Source organism: Colobus angolensis, unplaced genomic scaffold, assembly GCF_000951035.1.
Source record: "Colobus angolensis palliatus isolate OR3802 unplaced genomic scaffold, Cang.pa_1.0 Scaffold315, whole genome shotgun sequence".
In the NCBI taxonomy this organism is placed as follows: Eukaryota; Metazoa; Chordata; class Mammalia; order Primates; family Cercopithecidae; genus Colobus; species Colobus angolensis.
The window spans coordinates 607,797-624,581 of NW_012116433.1; positions in this window are offsets into that span (position 1 = coordinate 607,797).

Here is a 16,785-nt window from a genome sequence, read left to right on the forward strand (position 1 = left end):
ATATGAATTGCAATTCTTTCTTCTCAAATGAAAGTGAGAGCCACTGTGACATATCCAAGGGTTTTATCCCTCAGACATGTGAGCATGGGCATAAGAAGCTGAGAACTCCTATGTTACAAAGTAATTTTATTTTTAATAAGTGAAATAGAGTAGCAATAGGTTACTGTAACTCATCTGAATTTGATTATCCACTATCTAAGTTCTATATTCTTTTATCTCCCATAGTGGCGTTTTCCTACCAAATATTGTAAAAAATGTAATGTGGGCCATATCATGAACAATACTTGAATTTTGATGGCTTTTTTCCCCTCTCACAATACTGGCCAAATGGATGGCAACGTGGGGAGAGTCGAAACAACCTTCCCAACAGTGGAATCAATGGCAACTCTTCTTTTGTTTGTTAATGCCATGACATTGATTGGGCAAGATAAACTGATATCTTTGGAACTTTTGTGAAACCTTAACAAAATTGAATTTGCTGTTGTCTTTGAAATGAGTCTTTAGGAGTGTCAAGGTGTCATAAGGAGTGTCAGGGTGTCATAAGGAGGGTTAGTTGGTAATACTACCCCGATAGCTGAGCTTTCAGTAGCAGCTGCTAAAACGGATAGCAAGGGGAAAGTAGCATGTGAAAACCTCATTCGAGTTTTCAACTTGGAGATGATAAGCCCAGGATTTCTCTACCTGAATTACTCCTCAGAGTAGACTTGGTGAGGGGAATACTTCACCAAAGCTGGATTTTTAAAAAATTGTTTTGTTCTAAAGTCAAATTAATTATTCTTTAGAGGGTTTTGCTTTTTCCTTGCTGCTAGGCGGCGCTCTAGGACAGGAGTTCTTTTGCCTGGCCAGCTGCTAAAAATCCTTCCCTTGTGTGTTTCATCGCAGGTTTTAGAGTTAAAAATGGAGTTAGGAGCTAACTTCATCCAACCCCTCTTTTTCCTTGGAAGAAAAAAAAAAAAGTTAAGTGACCTAGAACTAGAACATGAATTCATTGGAAACAGGGTCTTAATGTGTGATCTTCCCACAGATTAAAATTTCCCTTTCTAATTTTACACTCCAGGAAATGGCCATAGAGCACTCCCTTTTTACAGAACTTAAAGTTTAATACTGCATAGTTATCTATTCTTTGAAGGTGGTGGGGAAAGACCAACAACCCCTAATCTCATTCAGAAGCTACAAGTACTGATTCTATCTTGCTCCATTGAAAAATGTTTAAGAACAAAAAAATCACTTTGCCATCTTTATTTTGGCCTTTCCAGGCAGATGTGTTTTCACCTCCTTTATAAATTACTGCTATAGGAAAAAATGCAAAATTATTACAAGTTAGGCACATTTTTTAGTCTTTAAAATGATTTTTTAAATTCCAGAGCATTAAATTTTGTGTTTGTCTGCCTTTCTGGGGAAAGTTCCTTGGCTTGCTCAGATTCTCAAAAATGATTAAGAATGTCTGCATGAGGCCGGGCGCAGTGGCTCATGCCTGTAATCCCAGCACTTTGGGAGGCCGAGGCGAGCAGATCACCTGAGGTTGGGAGTTCAGGACCAGCCTGACCAACATGGAGAAACCCTGTCCCTACTAAAAATGCAAAATTAGCCAGGTATGGAGGCGCATGCCTGTAATCCCAGCTACTCTGGAAGCTGAGGCAGGAGAATCACTTCAACCTGGGTGGCGGAGGTTGCCGTGAGCCGAGATCGCGCCATTGCACTCCAGCATGGGCAACAAGAGTGAAACTCCATCTCAAAAAACAAAAACAAGAATGCCTGCAGTAATTCAGCATCCTGTAATATGACTATCTGCTCACCAGATTCTCTGTGAGATGGAAAACTGATTAACCCTTGCGACTTCACTCTCAAATGAAGACAAGCAAATTCTGTGGTCAGAGCCTGGTTTTAATTCACATCAGGAGTCAGCTCTAATAACCATCACTTGCAGAGGACTTTACAAATTGCAAAGCAGCAGAGGCTGCTGCCAACAAAAGTTTAAATCACATTAACACAAGGATAGTATACAAGACAAGGGAGTTATTTGATAAGTTCTACACCCCTGTTCACTTCTAGGAAGCAAAACGTTTACAAAGGAGATAGACCAGCATTCACAAGAGAACTGATTGGATAATAAGAGCTTTATGGAGTTCGTATGTGCCACAAGCTATTTATTTTGTGTGCTTTTTTGTAGATTACATCATGTAATCCTTACAACACCACCATGGGAAAGGTGGTATTACTACTCCCATTTTACAGATAAGGAAATTGAGGCACAGAAATGTATTTTGACATGTCAGAAATTAATATTGTTTTACAATAATCTTAATATCCAATTACTAAATGATTATATGCCAAAACTTTTACATATTTAATATTTACAGCATCCTTGTTACTATTCCTTTTTTACAAGAGGAAAAACTTGAGGATCAGAAAATTAAGTTATTTACCAAGAATCATGCTAGTAAGTGGTAGGACCTTAAATATGTGAGATTTCGCCAAAATGAGTTGCCGGTATTATCTTCTTATACTTCTCTGATTCCCTCTTAAACCAATTCCAGTTCCACCTACACCACTCCACCAAAACTGCTCCTGTCAAGTTCTCCAGCAACTCCATGCTGAATCCACCAGTCATCCCTCAGTCATCCCATCTGACTTATCAGTAGCATTTGAATCACTTGACAATCCTCCTCCCTGACACTCTTTCTCTTCTCCCAGGACATCTCATTCTCTAGGGTTTCCTCTTACTCACTGATCAAAGCCTTAGCATCTTTTGTGCCTCCTCCTCTTTTTCCCCTGACCTCTTAATGCTGCAGGGCACCAGGCCTCATTCTCTTGGGAATTCCTCCAGTCTCCTGGCTTTAACTACCATCTACATCTATAGGAAATCCTGTTGGCTGTGCTTCCAAAATGTGTCTGGAATCTGCTGGCTTCTCACCACCCCTACCTCCACCACCAGGTCTGAGTTATTGTGCTGAGCCTGGACCACTTCGCAGCCTCGTCTAAGCGGCTTCCCTGCTGTCCACAGTGTTCTCTCTGTCTCTGCTCTCCACAAAGCAGCCAGAGTGGCCGTTTCAAGCTCCAAGGCAGCTGGCATCCCTCCTCTGCCCAAGGCCCTCTGAGGGCTCTCAGTCTTACTCAGAGTCCTTACAATGGTCCACAGTGGTATTGCCAAAGACAATGCAGGATGCCCAGTTAAATTTGGATTTCAGGTAAACAGCTAATAACTTTCTAGTTTAAGTATGGTTTCATGCAATATTTGAGGCATATTTGTATTTTTAAAATTATTCATTATCTGAAATTCAAATTTAGCTGAGATTGCATATTTTTATTTGCTAAATCTGCCAGGCATATCCACCAGCTCTACATGATGCCCCCTGTTACCTCCTTGACCCCTTAAGATCATCCCCCATGATCTCCCCCTTATTCAGTTCACTCCCCCACACTGGCCTCCTTGCTTTCTTCCAGTGCATAGTTCCTCACTTTGGGCTCTTGCCTTGGCTGTTCTTCCTCCAGCATCTGCATCATCTTAAAGAGGTGATTTCTAAAATGACTTCTCAACCCTGTGCTCCCAATGCCCCCCATCCTGCTCCACTCTTTTCCATAGCACCTGACTTCTAACATGACTTACTCGTTTTATTGTGAACTGTAGGTCTCCACCAACCAGAATCTAAACTCCACCGGTTAGGTATTTTTGTCCATTTCATGCATTATCATATCCCAAGAGGCTAGAACAATAGCACCTCAGTACACAGTGTTTGTTTATTTTGAATGAATGCTTTCAAAGGCTTTTGCTCCTTTCCATTGCATTATATATTCCCTCTGTTTCAACTTATGATAAATATCTGAACAAATTGAGAGTGCACAGCCTGGAGAGGAGATTATGGGCAGAGGTGGAGACTGTGCTCACACCTCAACTGGAGTGGTCCTTTTGTTGTGGGACAGTCTGGTTCAACGCACATAACTGTCCACAGCTCTCTGCCCAGGCAATTGCCACGTTCCCCACACCCTGAGTATTGCCCTCTATTTAACAACAACAAAAAAGCGTGTATTTTCTACGTGTCAGGTCCTGTGCTAACCTCCAATACAAGGATAAACAAGATAATGCTACCTAGGAGGAACAGGCAATGAGCTTGAGGTTCTTGCCTGACTGGCCAGAATCACTGCAAGAACCACAAGCCCTTATAGCCTATCATCTCCCCCCAGGTTATTTCCTACTTTGGTAACCGCCAAGAGAAAAACCAAAGTGAATATTAAGCAGGAGCAGTGAGAAGAACATCTGCTGTAACCTCTCTCTGACCCCAATGCAGTAGCTCAGCAGAGATGAATTAAAGCGCAGGAAGCTTGTTGGCGTCAGTCTCGATTGACGCCAACAGGAAGGTGGAGCAGAGAAGCAGATTTGCTGCTGAAAATCATTTCCCCTGGAAAGTCCCAGGAGAAAAAAAAAAAAAAATCATTACAGCTGGGATAATAATGTTTACTCAACAGCTTTGTGTAAATTTTTGACGCACCTTGTTTCTGCACTATTAGGGTCTGGAATTACTGATTAAAGATATTATGAGGTTGGTGCAAAAGTAATTGCGGTTTCTGCTATTATTTTCAATGACAAAAACCTCAATTACTTTTGCACCAGCGTAATATTCAATTGTTAGCTCGAAAAGTCTAGGGCAGGTTACAGAGGTGTAGGATTAACATGGCTAAAACACACACAATAGAAAAGTGCAGAAAGAAGTAGTATCTTGAGGGGAGGATGGTTTGCAATGCCCTTTTCTCCCTTTCCCCTTTCATTCCAGGTGGGCCTCCAGCATGTCCTAGTCACCAAATTACAGAGCTGTCATTTTCTAATTCAATGAAAATTTACTGAGGGCCTGTTTGACACAGGCTGTGTCACTTCCTGTCTCCAGGGTATTAAATTGACTAAAAGAGCTCATCCTGTACTAAAGAGGGTAGCTCCCTAGTGCAACTGTGACCAGGCATAGAGGGATAAAAAGTCGACCCTGGCATTAACTAAATGCCCACAGCAAGAGCTTGTTCTTTCTTGTAAAAAATGACCAAATGCTAGAACTCCGGACACCTTGGAGGACACCCAGTATTCTAGAGGAAAATCATAGATAGACCTGGCAGGTCTCGTAAGGCAGAGCTGGCCTGGCAAAACTGGGAAGTGAGCCATACTTATCCTCAACATTCTCTAATTTTCATTTGCAGCTCTTTTCCCTCTGACCATTATTTGGTCCTGCCCCATGAGTGGCCACAAAGTCCCCCTGCCCTGCCCTCCCCTATCACAACCCACCCAGGACCTTGCTAAGTGACACTGACCCATTCCACATTTTAGAGTTTGAAATTATTTCCCAGTCTTCCCAGCACTTCGGGAGGCTGAGGCGGGTGGATCACGAGGTCAGGAGTTCGAAACCAGCCTGGCCAATATGGCGAAACCCTGTCTCTACTAAAAAATACAAAAATTAGCTGGGTGTGGTGGTGTGCGCCTGTAGTCCCAGCTACTCGGGAGGCTGAGGCAGGAGAACCGCTTGAACTCAGGAGGCAGAGGTTGCAGTGAGCCGAGATTGTGCCACTGCACTCCAGCCTGGGTGACAGAGTGAGACTCCGTCTCAAAAAACAAAACAAATACCCAAGGAATATTGCTATCTAGCAAGGGAATGTGACAAAACCAACTGAAAAGGAATAAACTAACGACTATAAATAGTTTAGATAACTTCCTGGAGTGCTTGCCTTTTGGAGAGGCAATAAATGAGAAAATGAGGCTCTGAATGACCAGGACCAAATGGAACCTTCTTAGAGTCTATCCTATTCCTCAAAGTAATATGAGAATTAACTAAAATTTTGAGATTTTTGCCAAGGAGAAAACATTACATTGACTCTTTTAGTCACTGAGACAACTGCACTTCTTAATCCTCCCTTTTCCAGACAAATATCAGCCAGTAGGTCCCTCATTTCTAATTCCTCATATATGGCAATAGGACATGGCCTTTCTAAACTCTGAAAAGATGTTAAATTTCATCACTTTAACAATGTATAATTTAATCACATATAAAATGAAAGATGGTTGTTAGATTTCTTCCAAGATAAGTCTCTAGCTCCTCACAAATTTAAAGGATCCATTTTAAACTGATGAAGAGGCTCTAAGAAGAGACACTAGAACCAAGTGTGAACCGACATCTAGACAATTGATTCCAGATGGCTAAAGCTCAACTTCTTCATTTAATTAACACAAACACTTGTTGAGGACTTACCGTGTGCCAGGCATCAGGCTCGATGCTGAAGACGAAAGACTGTTCCTGTCTTCAGGGATCTCACATTTTGGTGGGATAGGGCAGAAGAAACTTATAAATAAGCCACCACAACAGGCTGTGATAGTGCCATTATGGAGCACATGCAGGGAGCACTGGGAGCACAGAACACTCACTCACTCTAGAGTGGGAGAAAGGGTATATTGGAGAAAGATTTCTAAAAAAAAAAAAAAACAAAAAACAAAACAAAACAAAACAAAACAAAAACCTGTACTGGATTTTAAAGGTCATATACCTGTCTCTAGTTTTAGTGTATGGAAGGTATTTCCAAAGCACATAAATGGTATTTCAAAAGCACAAAAGAAAAAAGGGAAATGTGGGAGATATTATTGCAGTTGGTTGGGGAAAAAAGTAAAAAATAAGAAAGGGGCCAGACGCAGTGGCCCATGCCTGTAATCTCAACACTTTGGGAGGCTGAGGCAGGCAGATAATTTGAGGTCAGGAGTTTGAGACCAGCCTGGCCAACATGATAAAACCCCATCTCTACTAAAAATACAAAAATTAGCTGGGTGTAGTGGCACATGCCTGTAATGCCAGCTATTCCAGTGACTGAGGCACAAGAATCACTTGAACCTATGAGGCAGAGGTTGAAGTGAGCTGAGATCTTGCCACGGCATTCCAGCCATGGCGACAGAGTGAGACTCTGTCTCAAAAAATAAAATAAAATAAGTTAAAGGAAAATTACCCAAAACTTGTAGACAAAAGGTGATTATGACTTTTTATGTCATGCTAACAACATTTTCTAATGAACCTACTTTATTTACACAACTGATCATGACTCAAACATTTTACAAGTCTGTAAAATTTGTAAGGTGATTTTTGTTTCTACCACTGTAAAGAAGACCCATGGGTTATCTTCTTTACATTGGTAGAAAAGGTTCTTTACATTGGTTAAGAAAAAGGTGGGGGTGGGTGTAATTTTCCCAAGCTAGGACAGTTTGTAACTAGCAAATTTATTGCAGAATTCCTTTTTTCCCCCTCATTATAAAAATCTCAGTTTCTCACTCTCTTTGGAAACTTCTTGGCCATCCTACTGGTTTCATCATTAAAGAGTTAAATTATACTTTGAAATGAGCTCACCATTTTTTTTGTATAAGGATCAGGTTTTTAAATTCACATGGAAACTTGAGGGGCTCTGAATAGCTAAAAATATCTTGAAAAAGGACAAAGTTGGAAGTCTCATGTCCAGATTTTAAACCTACTACAGAGCTACAATAATCAAAATAGCGTGGGACTAGCATAAAGAAAGACACATAGACCAATGAATAGAATAGAGATGGCAGAAATAAACGTCCAATTAAACGGTGATTGAATCTTCAACAAGGGTGCCAAGACCATCTAATGGGGAAAGGACAGTCTTTTCAACAAATGGTGCTGGGAAAACTGAATATCCACATGCAAAAATATGAAGTTGGCCCCTTACCTTACACCATATACAAATACAACTCAAAATAGATCAAAGGCCTAAACATAACACCTAAAGTTATAAAACTGTTAGAAAAAATATATAGTGGGAGAGCTTCATGACATTCAGTTTGACAACGGTTTTTGGATATGATACCAAATGCACAGGCAACAAATGTAAACAGATAAATTGGACCAAATTTGAAACTCTATCAAAGGACACAACCAATAGAATGAAAAGGCAACCTACAGAATGGGAAGAATATTTGGGTTTTGCAAAAGATTAGTAACCACACACATACACACATAGGTACAAACACACATAGCCAGCTAGCTATCTGCCACATTTTTTTTACCCATTCATCTGTTGATGGACAGTTAGGTTGTCTTCTCCATATCTTAATATTTTTGTCTTTTAGTCTTCATACTTAATATATAAATGGTTTATTTACCACTTACAATTTTTCTTTCAGGTTGAGGAACTCCCTTTAGCACTTCTTGTAAGGCAGGTCTGATGTAGATTAATTCCCTCAGTTTTTGTTTGTCTGGAAAAGTCTCTCTCCATCCTATTTGAAGGATAGCTTTACTGGGTACAGTATTCTTGGTTGGCAGTATTTTCCCTTTAGCACTTTGAATATAGCATCCCATGTCTCCTGGCTTGCAGAGTTCCTGTGGAGAAATCTGCCAAAAGCTATATTGGGACTCCATGGAATGTGATACTTTTCCTTTTTCTAACTGCTTTGAGTATTCTTTTTTTGTCTTTGATTTTTACTAATTTGATTATGATGTGTCTTAAGGAATTCCTCTGTTTCGAATTTGATTGGTGTCCTCTGAGATTCCTACACCTGGATGCTGTTGTCTTTCTCCAGATTTGGAACATTTTCAGCCATTATTTCCCTAAAGATACCTTCTAGGCCTTTTTCTCTCTCATCTCCTTTGGGAATTTCTATTATGTGAAGGTTAGTTCTCTTGACAGTGTCCCATAATTCCCCTAGGCCTTCTTCATTCTTTTTAAAAATTTTTTTTGCTCCTCTAATTGGATAATTTCATGTGTTCTGTATTCATGCTTGCTAATTCTTTCCTCTGTTGGATGAAGTCTGCGCTGAAGCTTTCTAATGAGTTTTTCAGTTTAGCTATTATATTATTTATTTCTACTATTTCCATTTGATATTTTAAAATTGTTTCTATTTATCTGTAAAATTTCTCATTTTGTTCTTGGATTGTTTTCCAAATTTCATTCAGTTTTCTGTCTTTTCTTATATTTCTTATGATTCCCTGAACTTTTTAAAGAGGATTATTCTGACTGTCTGTGAGACATTTCACAGATCCGCAGTTCTTGGTCTATTGCTGGAGCTTTGTTGGTTTCTCTTAGTGGTGTCATATTTCCCTGAATTTTCAATCTTTGTATAGCTTTATATCAACACCTGAGCATTTGAAGAGATAGCCACTTTTTTCAGGTTTTGCAGGTATTCTTAGGTGGTATAGAGTTTTACTACTTAGTATCAGAACTTAAGCACTGGTCAACATTGCTTCCCGTTCTGGGGAGGACTTAAAGTGAGCACCAGAATGAAAACACTGCAATGGAACTAACTCACTGCTCTGTCATTATTTCTTCATCTGGGGAATAATAATAGCAAACATCAGAACTTAAACATTGCCCTGGAACTATATTGCTATCCTGCTGTTATTTCCTGGTCTGGAGAAGGCTTACTTAAATAGGCACTGGAACTTAATCCTGATCATTTAGCTGTTTCTACGTCAGAGAAATGCTCCACATAAGCACTTGGGCTTTGTAAAAAAATTTAGCCAGGAATTTGGGCCTTCCCATTAATTGTGCCCCTTGCAGTGCTATGGGGCAAGCCAGTCTCTTGAATGTGGTGTCGCTGCTGTCCAGAGCACAGAATAGCCTCTAAGATCCATGGATCAGTTATTGTCATCAATGCCTTCTTCTTTGGCCCCAATTCACTGCTGGTGGTTCAACTTTCCTATTACCCCTAATAGTTCCTGCAGGGTGAGACCATAGTCGACTTCCTGTGAAGATTCCCAGACTGGTGGGAAGATCTGTTGTCCACCTCCAATTCCCTCCTCTCACTTCAGAAACTGTAAGTCTAGGGAAATTCTCTGTGAGTGGCATTATGCCAGCTTGGGGAGTGGCTAGCTCAGCCTGAAATGACCATTTTTCTTACCAGTTGCCGTTTCTCTCAACTCTGTGGGCCCAGGAGGTTTCTCTACTTCTCTCCTGAGTTCTGGTGAATTCATAGTGGTATTCTCCTTTAGATAGTTTCTCTTTGTATTGTTGTAGGGGAAGTGATGCCAGGAGATCTATTCTACCATCTTGCTAACATCACCAACCTGTTTCCATATCCTGGCTTTTGTGAATGCCGCTGCAAATATGGGCATGCACATATTTCTACAAGATACTGATTTCATTTCCTTTGGATATACATCCAGAAGTGGGAATGCTGGATCATATGGTAGTTCTATTTTTAATTTTTTGAGGAATCTCCATATTGTCTTCTATTTTACATTTGATGGCACCATTTTACATTTCTACAACAGTGTACCAGGGTCCCTTTTTCTCCACATCCTCCTCAACATCAATCATGTGTCTTTTGTCTTTCTGATAATTTGGTATTTGTCTTTTTGACAAATAATGGCCATCCTAACAAGTATAAGGTGATAGCTTGTGGCTTTGTTTTGCATTTACTTGATGATTAGTGATGTTGAGCATCTTTTCATATATTGTTGGCCATTTGTATGTGTTCTGAGGAGAAATGTCTATTCTGGTCTTTTGCTCATTTTTTATTATTTGTTTTTGTTGTTGTTTTTGTTTTTTATTTTGCTGGTGAGTTGTGTTAATTCCTATATATTTTGGATATTAGCCCCTATCAAATATATGGCTTGTGAATATTTTCTGTCTTTCCAAAAGTTGCCTTTTCATGCCACTGATTGTTTCCTTTAATGTGCAGAAGCTTTTTAGTTTAATGTATTCCTACTTGCCTATTTTTACTTTTGTGACCTGTGCTTTTGGTGTCACATCCAGTAAATCATTGCCAAGATCAGTGTCAAGATTTTTCCCTATCTCTTCTTCTAGGTGCTTTACAGTTTCAAGTCTTACATTTAAGTCTGTAATCCATTTTGCGTTGACTCTTGTGTATGGTGTAAGATAAGGCTCCGATTTTATTCTTTTGCACTTAACTATTCAGTTTTCCCAACACCATTTATTGAAAAGACTATCCTTTTCTCATTGTGTATTCTTGGCACCTTTGTCTAAGATTAGTTGACTGTATATGTATGGCTTTATTTCTGGACTGTCTATTCTGTTCCACTGATCTATGTGTTTGTTTTTATGCCAATTCCATAATGTTTTGATTCCTATAGCTTTGTAATACAATTCAAAATCAGGAAGTGTGATGCTTCCAGCTTTGCTCTTCTTGATCAAGATTGCAACAACGAAGGGTCTTTTGTGATTCCATACAAATTTTAGAATTTATTCTCTATTTTTGTGAAAAATGTCATTGGAATTTTGATGGAGATTGTGTTAAATTTGTAGATCACTTTGGGTAGTATGACATTTTCGCAGTATTAAATCTTCCAATCCATAACATGGGATATCTTTCCATTTATTTGTGTTTTCAATTACTTTCATCAATGTTTTATAGTTTTCAGTATGCAGATCTTTCACCTCCTGATTAAATTTGTTCCTATCTTATTATTTTTGATGCTATATAAATGGCGTTGTTTTCATTATTTCTTTTTCAGATAATTCATTATTTTTATGTTGATTTTGTATTTTTTGACTTTAATGAATTTGTTTATTAGTTCTAAAAGTTTTTTGGTGAATAAAAGTTATTAATTTACTGATATTACACAATCCCCTTCAGCTACATTATCCTCTGTTTTTCCATAGTAAGAAAAAGAATGATTTGCAATTATTTTCTAGACTCAGCACTCTCTTCTAGGCAGTGATCTCAACTATTGTTCTGCCATCCATGTACACTAACTGGGATGGTTTTTCTCTGCTTCATCTGGAGGCTTTATGGTGATGTTAGTTTATGTTTTTCTTTGTGATTTAAAAATTCTCCCAGAAAGCATATACATTTGCAAAGATTAATTTGAGAACACCAGAACCATGTAGCATCATGTGACAATTTAGAAAATGTGATGCAGCTTTGCTCTTCTTTATCTAGATTGCATTAGCTATACCTGACAGGAAATTATCTTCCATCCTGCTGGAAGTAGTGCAATATTGTGATTAGGGCACTTTCTACTGAATTTGACCACTACACTATCCAAAAATTTGGATGTGTGTTTAAACTGAGTAATTTTTTAATTAGTGTATAGATATTTTTAAAGGAGTTCATTTCTTCTTCACTTCACTCATTGCACATAAATTGACAGATGAGTGCATAGATTAAACAAGATGGATAGTGGTTATGTACCAAGCAAAGAGGACCCACATGTGCAGAGGCATAGAGATGTGGGGACCAGGAACACAATGTTCCAAATAGGTAAATAGTATGGGATCATTGGGTGCAAATAAGATGATAGAGAAATAAGGCTACCCAAGCATGCAGAAGCCAAGTGAAAATGGATCTTGCAGGCCATACAAACGAGTTGAGATTTTTTAGTTTAATAGGGAGCCATTGAAGGATTTCAAATGCACTTTATAAAGATGCATTTGACAGCAAATATGAAGTATAGACTTGAAGGAGGCAAGATTGGAAACAGGAAGACTAGTTCAGGTTATTGTAATAGTCCATAATCCATGCAGAAGTAATGAAGGCCTAAAGTAAGACATAGGGGATAGAGAGAATCAGAGTGTCTCCCCTTGAAAAGGAAACAGTCCAAAGGTCTCACTCAGAAAATGCAACTCTTTTCCATGTCTTGTCTCCAGAATCTATTTGTATGAAAACAAATAATACTAAAATTTCAAACAGCAATTTTATATGTGTATCTTGGGTCTATTCAGAGAACAGTATCCATTGGCATTTGGCCTCTCCAGCAATATCTTTTTTTTTTTTTTTTTTTGAGATGGAGTCTCGCTCTGCTGCCCAGGCTGGAGTACAGTGACCGGATCTCAGCTCACTGCAAGCTCCGCCTCCAGGGTTTACACCATTCTCCTGCCTCAGCCTCCCGAATAGCTGGGACTACAGGCACCCCCCACCACGCCCAGCTAGGTTTTTTTTTTTTTTTTTTTGTATTTTTAGTAGAGACGGGGTTTCACCGTGTTAGCCAGGATGGTCTCGATCTCCTGACCTCGTGATCCGCCCGTCTCGGCCTCCCAAAGTGCTGGGATTACAGGCTTGAGCCACCACGCCCGGCCCTCTCCAGCAATATCTTATTTTCCTTTTCTAGTTTAGATTGAGGGGGTACATGTGGAGGTTTGTTACATGAATATATTATGTGATGCTGAAGTTTGGACTTCAATTGAACCTGTCACCCAAATAATGAACATAGTACCCAATAGGTAGGTTTTCAACCTTTCCCTCTTTCCTCCCCTTTTGGAGTCTCCAGTGTCTATTTTTCCCATCTTTATGTCCATATGTACCCAATGTTTCAGCTATATCTTATTCTGTACATACGTTTAAGTGTGCAGAGTTCATGAAAATTTGCCCATATTCCTAGGAAAGCTGGTCATGTGGGATAAATATTGAACTACAGTTATCTCCTTTCAATCTTTTGGAAGCAGAAGATTTCCATTTTCACAATTCCAATTAACCACTTACAATGAATTGAAGCTCCTTTTCTTAACAGATACATCATTTTCCTTTGCTAAAGTTGGTATTTTCTTAGGCATGCCATGGAAAGACAAATCAGTTGATCTCTTAAGGAAGCATCAGTCACAACTGGTTATTTAAGATTGAGAAGGAAACAACTGAGTAGCCCCGGACCTAAAGCCATCTGGAAAACTGGCAGAGTAAAGATCTTCAAAAATCCTTTCCTCCATAAAGGCAATAAAAATAGCAGCAAAACTGACAGAATCAACTTTTTCAGAACACTGAAAATTAGCCAAAGACTTGCAGCAATCCAAAGAATGTTTAGTCAAGAGAAATGGCTGAAACCTGGTAAGAAGAGCAAGCTTTGTAGCATGTTAAGATGCCAATACTTTTCAAATTGATCTACACATTCAATGCAATCTTTATCAAAATCCCAGCTGGCTTTTTGTGGAAATTGACAAGCTGATCCTAAATTTCATATGTAAATACAAGGGACACTAAATAGCCAAAACAATCTTGGCAAGAACAAAAAAGGAACAAAGTCAGAGGACTCACACTTTCAGATTTCAAAACTCTCTATAAATCTACTGTAATCAAGACTGTGTTGTACTTGTATAAGGATAGACATATAAAACAATGGGATAGAATTGATGGTCTAGAAGTAAACTCATACATTTACAATTAATTTTTGACAAATATCAAGATTATTCATGCTGAAAGGGTCATCTTTTCAACAAATGGTTCTGAAACAAATGGATAAGCACATGCAAAAGAAGGATGTTGGACCCTATCACACACTACATATAAAATTTACTAAAAATTGATCAATAACTTAAGAGCTGAAACTATACAACTCTTAGGGAAAAAAGTAGGCATAAATCTTTGTGATTTTGGATTTGACAATTATTTCTTGGTTATGACACCAAAAACACAGGCAACAAAAGAAAAAATAGGACTTCAAAATAAAAAATACATAAATTGGACTTCACCTAAATGAGTAACTTCCGTGCTTCAAAAGACACCTTCAAGAAAGTGAAAAGACAGCCCACAGAATGGGAGAGAATTTTTGCAAGTCGTATATATGATAAGGAACTTGCAAAAAAGGCAAATAGCTCCATTAAAGTGGACAAATAATATGAATAGACATTTCTCCAAAGAAGATAAACAAATGTCCCATAAACACATGAAAAGGTGCTGAACATTATTAGTCATCAGGCAAATACAAAGCAAAACCGCAACATAATACTTTACCCCACACTCACTAGCCTGGCTATAATAGACAAACAATAAGTGTTGGTGACGATGTGGAGAAACTGGAACCCTCATACACTGCTGGTGAGAATGTAAAATGATATAATCACTTTGGAAAATAGTCTAACTATAGAATTACCATATGACCCAGAAATTTCACTCCTAGCTATATACCAAGAGAAATGAAAAGTTATATTCTTACAAAAACTTGTAAATGATTGCTCATAAAAGCATTATCTGTAATAGCCAAAAAGTGGAAACAACCCAAATGGCTGACTCATGACAACTGATGGATGGGTAAACAAATTGTGGTATATCCATACAATGGAATTTTATTTAGCCATAAAAAGGAATAAAGTACTGATTGATGCTACAACATGGATGAACCTTGCAATTATGGTAAGTGAAAGAAGTCAGACACAAAAGGCTACATATTGGATGATTGCATTCATATGAAATATACAGAATGGACAAATACATAGAGACAGAAAGTCAATTAGTGACTTTCAGCAGCTGGTGGGAGAAGAGAACAAGGAGAAGCTACTAATTCATATGGAGTTTCTTTTTGTAGTGATGAAAATGGCATATATCTCTGGTTTAGATGTTTAGGACCTTCCAGTTGTTAGAATACAACATTAGATACCAGAATTAGGAAATCCAGATGCCTTTCATTGTAAGTCGTTTGATTCTACACCAAGATTGATCTGCCATATTCTAAGAATAATTGCTGTCTATCTCTCATGTTTCATGGAGAATATTTACAAAGTATACTGGTCACTGATGCTTCTTTTCCCAAACTCATGCCAAAATCTCAACTGTGTCAGGCATGTAGGAGGTGGTCAATAAACATTATTTACTTTCCCGTCACTATATCAATTTATGTCTGAGCCTCTAAGCCTTTAGAAATTGCTAGCGTTCCCTAACAGTAGCCATGAAATATGTAAAAAATAAAAAGAATTTAAGGATTAATATTGGGTAATCTGAAAGGAAATGTGAATTCTAGTGAAAATCAGAAATCTTCTTAATCACTCAATAGCATTATGTAACTCTCTTGCTCACAACCTCAGTCTTGGCAAGTCTTAGGACACGAACTCTCCAGAGTTGTCCCAGGAACAGTAGGTCCCAGAAAAAGAAGAATGACTTGTGACAAGAACCCTGAGGAGTGCCTCAATCTGTTTCCATGATTTATGATCTTCTTACCTCAGTAATGACTCCCACCATTTGGTTCAGACTTACAAGAGGCCATGTCTGACATTTTAGCAGAGAGACGGGCATATACCATCCTGGATCTGTCTTGGGCTCACGAATCACACTGAGCTCACAAATCACCTTTCTTTCCTGCAAAGTTATCAGCTGTTTAATTATAGATAAGTTTGCATCTGTGGCCAAGAACCCAGGCCAGGTTTTATAAAACCTGAACTGTCTCTCAGTTTCCAAGGACAATCAACATCAAGGAATCTCACTGAATGACTATAGGGTTGATGAAAAATTCCATTTTTCACAAGTAAAACATTTTCTTAGATTCGTGAATAGCTACTGACAATGTCTAATGAAACAACTGACAATACATCTGGGTTTGGGTGAGATGGGAAGAAAACCAAAGCCAAAGGGGTCCTATAAAAATCACTTCCTGGCTGGGTGCGGTGGCTCATGCCTGTAATCCTGGCACTTCGGGAGGCCAAGGTGAGCAGATCTGTTGAAACCAGGAGTCCAAGACCAGCCTGGGCAATGTGGTGAAATGCTGTCTCTACTAAAAATACAAAAAAATTAGCTGGGCCTGGTGGCACATGCCTGTAGTCCCAGCTACGTGGAAGGCTGAGGCAGGATAATTGCTTGAACTGGGAGGTGGAGATTGCAGTGAGCCAAGACCCCACCACTGCACTCCAGCCTGGGTTGCAGAGTGAGACTTTTTTGGTATGGCCCTGTAAGAGGTAGAGAAGAGGACTGAATGACTCTCAAGATTCTTCAACTTCCCATATCGTAAAATCCAATGTTTGAGGAATTGTGTGTAATTATTATTTTTATAGCTAATATGTACAAGCTGTACAAAACATAAAAGATTCAAAGGGGTCCTATAGAAAAAAAAATCCCTATCCATCCATTTTCTTTAATCATCAAATTTTTTTTTT